Raw genomic sequence first — 9,406 nt, 5'->3', positions numbered from 1 at the left:
AGAGCTATGCAGCAGCTCTCTGCCTGGATTGTGATGCTGTTGAAGTGAATGGTTACTTTAAGGTAGTTTTTAATCATTGATTGATATAGAAACAGTACGTGAAGATAAGAATTGTTAGAATAAGTGCCTTTGAATGATATTTTGCCTCAAAACTAGCAAAAGAGACCTATATTTGTTGAAAAAATATTCCTATACTCCTCCTATATTTTGGTTGACAGCCTGGTATCAGTTTGTGGATTTTATGTTCTACTGGGCTAGGTTGTAGTAGTGTATGTATGTCGTTTGGGGATACATTTAATTTCCCCAACCCTTTTAAAAATGTTTGTTGTGCAGTTATGTGTTTGTTGCACCAGAGAAAGATGTGGTCTATGGTTTCTAAATTGTTACAGTGACATTTTGGTGAGATGTCTTTTCGCATTTGATTGATGTTTTGGTCTGTTTTCTGAAATATTTCCAAACTAATTTGAGGAGTAACTAATTTCTAAGGCAGTGTGGGATTGAAGTGGATTTCTGCTATTTTGATATTCTGACCAGAGCTTCGGATTGACGGTGTGCCGGCGTCAATCCCGCGTAAATTTTTAAAATGACGCACAACTTCGCAAATATATGCTAAAACGAAAGTAGTTTGCGTTCCGCAAGTTTTTCGCGAATCTGTAAGATCATACAACCGAACAACACATTTTGCGGGGAATATGTCAGACGGAATTGTGAATTGTCATGGACAAATTCATTATGAAAAAAAAAGAATCGGCAAGTAAATATTTCGAATATGGAAAAGGTAGTGTCACTGTCCGTCACGTAATTGTAAAATATAATGACATTTGCATGATATCGAATTTGTTTGGCTCGTGACGAGTCGACCCGGTCACAACAAAAGAGAAATGGGTCAGCGGGTTTGGTGTAAAAATTGAAGTGTTAAACGGTTAATTACAATGAGTGTTGAATGAAAGCAGTCTGTAATCAAAACAAAAATGATATTTTACCTAAATCACAGTATCAGATTTAAAGTCTGTCACAATTATTTCGATTGAAAGTAAGTTTGGCGTGAGCCAATGCCCGTTGTGACGTTACACGTACCTGTCGTCGCTCGGTATTTTTACAATGTTTAATCGGCATGGAAAGAAGGCATTTGAGTTATTGGAAAACCCAATGAATTTAATTTAATAGTCTGTCGACCAAACTCAAACAGCAAATGTTTAAAAGCTCTCATATTTTTTTTAGATAATGTAACTGTCCCTACAGGCGATATTGATTAAAATTATGTCTTTATTTATCATTCAGAATTGCTGGCCCATGGTTTTGAAAATGACCCGTACTTTTTGGACTAGACGGGCCCAATGACCCATGTTAATGCAAAATCATCTGAAGCTCTGCTCTGATGACATTACTAAATCAAAGATATACCTGCATCATGTGATCAGTTAAGAGTGATCCAGAAGTACTCGTATATTACATATAATCTTCATTTGAATGGGAATGCCATTTTGATGACAAAATAATCAAAAGAAAATAATGGTGCGAAAATGTTGGATACCTATGTTTATTTAAATTATGGACCTTTTAATTTCTAAAGGACTAGCTAGATTCAAATGTTTATTGTTAGATCATTTTTGTTCTCAAATGAGCCATCTTTCTTGGTAAACTTCTTTTTTATAACTGAAATTATGAAAATAAGGTTAATTTTTTCCATCTCTCAGTCTACAAGTTGCTAGTTAAATAAATGTGTAGCCAAAGTGACTTTAATTTTTAATTTTTGATTTTATTTTAATTTTAAAATTGAAAATTTGTCACATTTCCAGTACAAGACATGCATGTTTGGACTTTCATAGCCAAAAACATTGCAAGAAGGAGGTCTGGCTTATTAGTCATGATGGGTTTTCATCCACTTGACAGACAACAAAACACTGGCATTTGTGGATGGATTGATTGGTTATATCATTATATCTGGGATGGTGTTTGGAAATGTAAAAATGTGAAAAATAATATACAAATTTGCAATAAAATATTTAATCATTGCATTTTAAGATGAATGGTTTTAATCACAGTTTCTATTCTTTCTGGAAGCTTGACATGTTACAATAGCTGAAGTTATGCAGGTACAGTCGGCCTGAAGTACATAAGGGTCCAAAACGAATGTCCAGACAATGCATCATGTTGACCCCACATGATTTCATTTCCCTCATTTGTGCGTACTATAACGTTTTGTTTAGAAAAATTGGTCACATTTATTTTCATTGTGTTGTGAAACTATTCATACCGTGTAGTCCTGCATTTGAGGAATTGTTACAGCTGTAATCAGTTAATTACTCAAGTGCAAGGTCATTTGAAATAGAAACACATTAAAGTACTTTTAAACATTTGCAACAAAAAAAGAGCATCATATATTTGACATGGCCTGATAACCAATGCATCACTGTCTATTTTTACACAAAAAATGTTGTTGTTGTCTCGCTTTTTTCTGTTTATAATCAAATTTAATCACCTCCAGTGTTTATCAACTGCTGATAGAGTGGCTAAAACTAGAACAAAGGTAAATTCATGCTCACCTATGACTTTTGCACTGACTATACAATATAGTCAGTGTAGAACAAATCAGTTATAGATAGTCATTTTAACACAAAGTCAGATATCAGAAATTTTCTGTGCAATTATATATGTTGTTTATTTCGTTGGAAATTTTTTAACAAACTTTGTGTTTCTATATCAGAATGACACTGCAGCTGCATTTGATTAACTAATCAATTACTCAAACCTACCTGTTTAATGCCCTATAATATTAAACGACAATGGGTTTTTTTTCAGCTTGAGATAGAATATTAGATTCTATTGCTCATATTACTATTATTTAGTGAAATGTTAATCTACTTAAGTTTTAGTAGCTTAATGGAGCTTACTGTTGATGTGGCATCTTTAGGAATAGAGAAGTGACTCTTGTAGTTAGTAAATATCTTCGATTATTGTTCTGTGTAATTAGACTTCACGAACGCTAAGCTCTGAATCAAACTTAGATGTTAAAAAAATGTACATGGATTGGCCTGGTAGATATCAGAACAGAGTAAGTGGATTTGGCTGGGTAAATATCAAAACAATGTATGTGGATTAGGCCTGGTAGGTATCAAAACAATGTATGTGGATTGGGCCTGGTAGGTATCAAAACAATGTATGTGGATTGGGCCTGGTAGGTATCAAAACAATGTATGTGGATTGGGCCTGGTAGATATTAAAACAGTGTAAGTGGATTGGGCCTGGTAGATATTAAAACAGTGTAAGTGGATTGGGCCTGGTAGATATTAAACAATGTATGTGGATTGGGCCTGGTAGATATTAAAACAGTGTAAGTGGATTGGGCCTGGTAGATATTAAACAATGTATGTGGATTGGGCCTGGTAGATATTAAACAATGTATGTGGATTGGGCCTGGTAGATATTAAACAATGTATGTGGATTGGGCCTGGTAGATATTAAACAATGTATGTGGATTGGGCCTGGTAGATATTAAAACAGTGTAAGTGGATTGGGCCTGGTAGATATCAAAACAATGTGAGTGGATTGGGCCTGGTAGATATTTAAAAAATGTAAGCGGATTGGGCCTGGTTGATGTTAAAACAATGTAAGTGGATTACTTTAGGCCTGGAAGATATAGAAACAATATTAGTGGATTGGGCCTGGGAGATATCGAAACAATGTTAGTGAATTGGGCCTGGTAGATATCAAAACAATGTAAGTGGATTGGGCTTGGACTGGTGAGGAAATAGCACAACACACTGTACATATTTGAAATAAAAGAAAAGCTGAATATTTCTAATACTAATTCCCTATGTTTAAGAAACAAGCCAAAGTCCAAAGTGAAGAGGCCTTCAGCTCTAGGTCCAACGGATGAACAGAGGCAGCCATTTCCAAAGTGTAATAGCGTAATAGTGAGGAGGAGCTAACTCTACTACCATAACATCAGGAGCAGGAACTGCTCATCATTTCCCATCAGGTATTCAGCCAGACCCTATAAAGTGAAGTCACGGGACCAATAAAGTGATGTGGTGTCCGATAAAGTGTAGTGGGTGAACTTCTTTGTTGAGAATGAAGAGTGGTGCAGTGTTGAGTGGAGATGAAGAAATCCAAACGCTGTTCAGGTTGATGTAAATTTATTGTGTGTAGACATGGAGAGGTGGTACACTCGCATGCCTTCAGGAACCGATTCGATGACTGGCTAGAAACCTAGTCGTATTTATACTAAAAGTCGTAGACATTGATAATCTAATATTACATATTTGCTAACAAGAAGTGGATAACACATGAGTTATTTACATGGTCTAATGCACACACATAGTGGTAGATTAGGTGGTTTACGACAAGCTAAGGTTTTGCTGACCTGTCCTGCTAGACGGTATTGGTAAGCTTATGTAATTAACCCGGGAGCGAATGTATACTGGACATGTGTGATAGATTATTAACAGAAAGTATGTTCTGGCTTCTGGACAACACGTCTGACTTATGTCTATTAGAATACAGTTTTGGATAGTTAAATTTAACTTACATATTAACTTTTAATAGTTCACCTATTATGGGGGTTAGGTTTGCATATTTCGGACATAATTAGACAAAAAAAATCTTAAATGGGAAGTACATTGAAGTGTCCTTTTTCACAAAAATAATGAGCATTCCCACAAATGTTGTACAATCTTAACAAGCCAAAAACCAAGATTAATGATATTTATACATGAATACTGCCCACCCAGAACATATCCTTCTCCGAGGACTAGAAATAGATATTGCAGGGAGAAAAATCCAGTGTTCCTTCAGAAAAAGCTGCCAGCTTTAAACTCTAGTTTGAGAGCTCTAGTGTCCAGAAAGAAAGTGTAAGTAGTCATTAATGGGCTTGCTGATGTTTTATGGCTGGGCTATACCTTCCTCTAGAGCATTAAATAGAGGGCTTTATAATGCAATGACTAAAGCAGAGTTGTCTCACTATTTCATATGTGTTTAAGCTTCTGCACGAGTTCAACAGTGTTACTACTTTCCCAGACTCCTCTTGGAAGTCCAATCAGTCCTTTCAGCTATTACAGAGAGTGTAGGTGTAATGAAACATGAGCGTTACTGTTGAGTAGTACTTGAGACGACAGTCTACAATATATGGAAGATTTATTCACATATTGTACAATGTTATTTTCTGGAATTTATTTACAAAAACACAGTCAATCTTCCAACTCTCACGCATTCAAAAGTTCACCATAACAGAATGTAAACAGTCATGTTCCATAACTCCTTGGTGTGAAATGTTACAGTTCACCTGGTCATTGTAGGTACATTGTCCGCATGTATCGCGATCCAACAACACCACCCGGAATACATCTTGATATCACACTAAATACATGAAAACATCCTTGTATACAAAGTATTTATGCACCCTCACTTACCAGCTCCAAACAACATACTGCATATGCCTAAGCCATTCTAGGTCACGCCTAACAATACAAGTAACATTCAGCGACTCTTAATACACTATGAATTTACTCCATCAGCATAAATAACAGACACCATATAGACAAAGTAATGAAATAATATTGGGATAAACTGAACAGAAATAATAACCCCAATTTGTAATTTGAGCATAGAACCGAGTCAGGTCTTATCACTCACTCTTAGTTGTCTACCTGTCTGTGTTCTTGCTTACCAGTTGCACATGCATGCCTGCGGACACAACAGTTGAGAAAAAACCTCTATAAACAATACTTAAACCTAATTACACAGTCAAACTTAAAATACATGAATACATATATTGAAATGGCATGTGACAGCAGGTCTTATTGAGTTGAGTTGTGGCACTTTTTGCAATGGAAGTCGGACATTTTTTTAAATGGCCTTCTTTCTGGGAGAGTACTGCAATATTGCATGACAACATTTCTTAGCTCCTTTCTATTCTATTGGCTTCACATATATGGGGAAGAAACTCAGAGAATAGGAAAATAATTTTTTGGATGGATAATAGTTCATTTTACATGATACTGAATCAGAAAATATTTAAATCTGACACGATTATGAGCTCCTTGAGAGCTTGTTCTCATTACAATGCAATATAACATTTAGTTTAAATCTCAGCATATTCCTGGTGCACAGAATAAGATAGCAGATACCATCTCTGGATTTCCATGGGAAAAATTTCGGCATTGGAACAAGAGGTATAGAAACAACCAGAACCAGGACCCCCCATATTTATTTTGTTGATCTCTAATGTGAAGTAGCAAGGCTAGTTAGTGCCTGAATATCATTAAATACAACTAAATCTTACCAGAGGGCTTAAATGACTTAAGATTTAGGATTACAGTATAAGTTACCTTGTCTATCTCCCTTTCCATTACCTCATGTAATCAAATTCATTGTTTTCCTGTCAGCAAAAGACTTAGCTTACACTACATGCTTCATTGCTGGGTTAAGCTTTTATAGTAGAATTCATGATTTTGAGGATGTTACTGATACTAACAGTAAACAAATAGGTTGACGGAATAGTGATGCTCAAAAGTCTTACATGAGGGTTTAACAGCTACAGTAGTTGGGTATGTTTCTTCAGGGAAAAGATTGTAAAGGTTGTACCTGTTGGACATAAATCAAGATTGTTTAAGGAAAAATCATTATTTGGATTGTGGGGTCATCTATTATCAAACACACCTTCATAAAACGTAGACGAGACGGATAAACGTAGGATTGGAAAACATTGGGGCTTCCCTTTGGTGGCAAGGTCAAGGTGGTTAGTCTGCCATAAGATTGAAGGCTACGGCTATTCACTTGAGAAAGTTTGAGGATAATATATATATTGTGGTAAATCATTGTTGGGCAAATGACCTCAGCAAGATTCCATTAAACGATCTGTGAAGCACTTTTTAAGATACCATGTCATTTGTTTATAATGCTCTCCCTAACGTTTTATTGGATTGGTCTCGGTAACTTCCTTGTTGTAAATGGTGCTATAGTGATAACCACTAGGCCATAAAGGAAAGTCTTGTACAGTTAAGTATTTATTTGTCCATATGTTTTGTCTTTGGATGGGGGACATATTAAGTACTCAAATATTTCGTTTAGTTCCAAAGAATTACTTGCTGCGAATGGTGTCCGCCTTTCCCCATTAGGTTCAGGCTTTTTGCTGAACACTAAGGAGGAAGGGCTTGAAACATCTAGGACATCAAATGTGAGAGTATTTCCTTGTCTCAACCCTTATTAGTTGGTCTCTGCTTTATCTGTGTAGCTACATTCCATCTACTTTATAGTTTATAGCGATAGTCTGACTGCCCTTTGGCAAAAGTTGCTCCCACCCACCATATTTACACCTTGGAATTTAAGTTGTTTATCTATACTGAGAGTGATCAAGGAAATGGACAGTGTTAAATTATTAGTGATCATCATCCATTGGATTATTGACTGAATAAATTATTAAAAAACAGCAATTTGAGATGAATTTGTTATGTTCAGTACTTGAAGAAATGACATATACCCTTTTTAGGATTGATATCTTCTAAAGATAAGGCGGTGACAAACTTCTACTTTATTTCATGTGTTTGCTATTATTTTTTTTAACTACATGCTATCTGATAATAAAGATTTATGTTCCCAAACTATAAATCAAGTTATCGAGAGCCAGACAACTAAGGTTAGGTTTTTAATCCCAGAAACTGGCAGAGACTATACTTTTTGTCTTTGTCTGTCTGTTTGGATGGGTGGATGGATGATTTCCAGATGATAACTTGAGTAAAGGATGACTGATTAGATTGAAACCTGTTACAGTGCTTGCTAAGTAGGAGGTCAACTACAAAGGTCACCATTGCAAAAAATAGATTTTTGATATAAAGATGATAATTTGCTTCAAAAATGCTAATTATGGCATGGAAGGGGATGTCTGTTTCTTGCTAATAAGCTTGTTTCCCTTGTATTTCAGAGTTATCTCCCCTGATACCACTTCATCAAGGCGGGGACAGTTATTGGCAACAAATCCACAAGTGGTAAATCTGTAACATTCACATTTATTTTCTACTAAAATTCCATTCATGCTGCCCATGTTTTCCTTTGATTAACTTTTTTTCTGCTGTCAGGTCTTTTCTATTTTAGGACAGACCATATCATCACAGCAGTAAAAGGATGTTATGACTGTGGTAATGTGGATGTTGCTGTACCTACCATATTTACACCTTGGAATTTAAGTTCTACATTGACGGGTGATCAACAAAATGGACAGTGTAAACTTACTTGTTATCCTCATCCGTTGGATTATTGACTTAAAAAATCATTTTAAAATTTGTATTGAATTAATAGTGATTTGCATTTCGCAAAGTTATCATGAAGCTGGCAACCAAGGTTTGGCCAGTTCCCTTGTATTTTAGAGTTATCTCCCCATTTCATGAAAATGCAGAGTCATTTATTGGCAACAAACCACAAATGATAAATCAGTGACATCCACCTTTTATTTTTACTAAAAGTCCCTCCCTCCTGCCCATGTTTTCCGTTGATCAAAAATTTCCTGTTGTTATATGTGTCTTTTCTATTTCAGAGCAGAACATATCGTCAAAACTGTGAAAGGATGTTGCTACTCCTACCATATTTGACACCTTAGAATTCTAGTCGGTATCTACATTGATTAGAGATCAACAAAATGAAACAAGATGAACAGTGTTAACTCACAAGTGATCATCATCCATTGGATTAATAGCTGAATAAAGGATTTAATAACTACAGTTTGCTATGGATTTGTTGTGATTTGTGTTTAATAATTTCCTCTGATTTATTTGTGCATTTTGCACTGTAAAGAATCTTCAGGCGTCTTTTCCCCATGGTCTGTTGGTTTTTTTCTCAGTTTTTAACATGATCACTATTTGGATAAATGTCATATACCTGGTACCCTAGTTAGGGTTAGTATCATCTATAGATATGGCTGTGACAAATTTGTACAAAATGCATTGTGTTAGTTATTTTTTTGTTTAACTGTATGATTTCTGATAATATGGTGGGTGAAGCATTTGGTCAATTTTCAGGGGTCTTTACTTGTTGCCTCTGTTTCACCAATGGCTGGAACCTAAGGATCAAGTGGAGGCTCAACGTCCATCAATATGAAAATTAAACAAATAAGAACTGTAAATATTATGAAATGAAAACATCAACATATACATATGTATACAACATTCTCAAGTTAGAATGTGTAAAACCAAGAAACTATGAAAATGACTGGCATTAAGTAACAAATACCACTAAATTGGTATATATGTCCAACAATATTTAACTCGCCTGTTCAGAAGGACTGGTGAGCTTAAGCCAAGGCACAGCATCCATTATCCATCAACATTTTAATAAAAATTGCTACTAGTCACGAGTGTCTGAACAGATTTTGACCAAATTACTTCAGTAGCATCCATTAGAGAAGGGGATTCAA

At 35.5% G+C, this 9,406-nt stretch overlaps 1 long non-coding RNA gene across 2 annotated transcripts; it reads left to right on the top strand.

Moving 5' to 3' along the window:
* The first annotated feature begins 694 nt into the window (after window positions 1-694).
* On the top strand, window positions 695-8,717 carry LOC132562105 (uncharacterized). Of its 2 annotated transcripts, none has more exons than XR_009554741.1 (4): window positions 695-754; window positions 3,827-3,982; window positions 7,922-7,985; window positions 8,531-8,717. It is a non-coding gene; the product is annotated as an uncharacterized LOC132562105 (long non-coding RNA). The 2 variants fall into 2 exon arrangements; XR_009554740.1 differs by having other exon boundaries at window positions 701-778.
* The last annotated feature ends 689 nt before the right edge of the window (window positions 8,718-9,406 follow it).

The sequence above is a fragment of the Ylistrum balloti genome, unplaced genomic scaffold (assembly GCF_031769215.1).
Source record: "Ylistrum balloti isolate Yb309-2 unplaced genomic scaffold, AGI_CSIRO_Ybal_v1 Utg371340, whole genome shotgun sequence".
Classification (NCBI taxonomy): domain Eukaryota; kingdom Metazoa; phylum Mollusca; class Bivalvia; order Pectinida; family Pectinidae; genus Ylistrum; species Ylistrum balloti.
The sequence above is the reverse complement of the archived record's forward strand: the minus strand, read 5'-3'. Positions and strand labels throughout refer to the sequence as shown.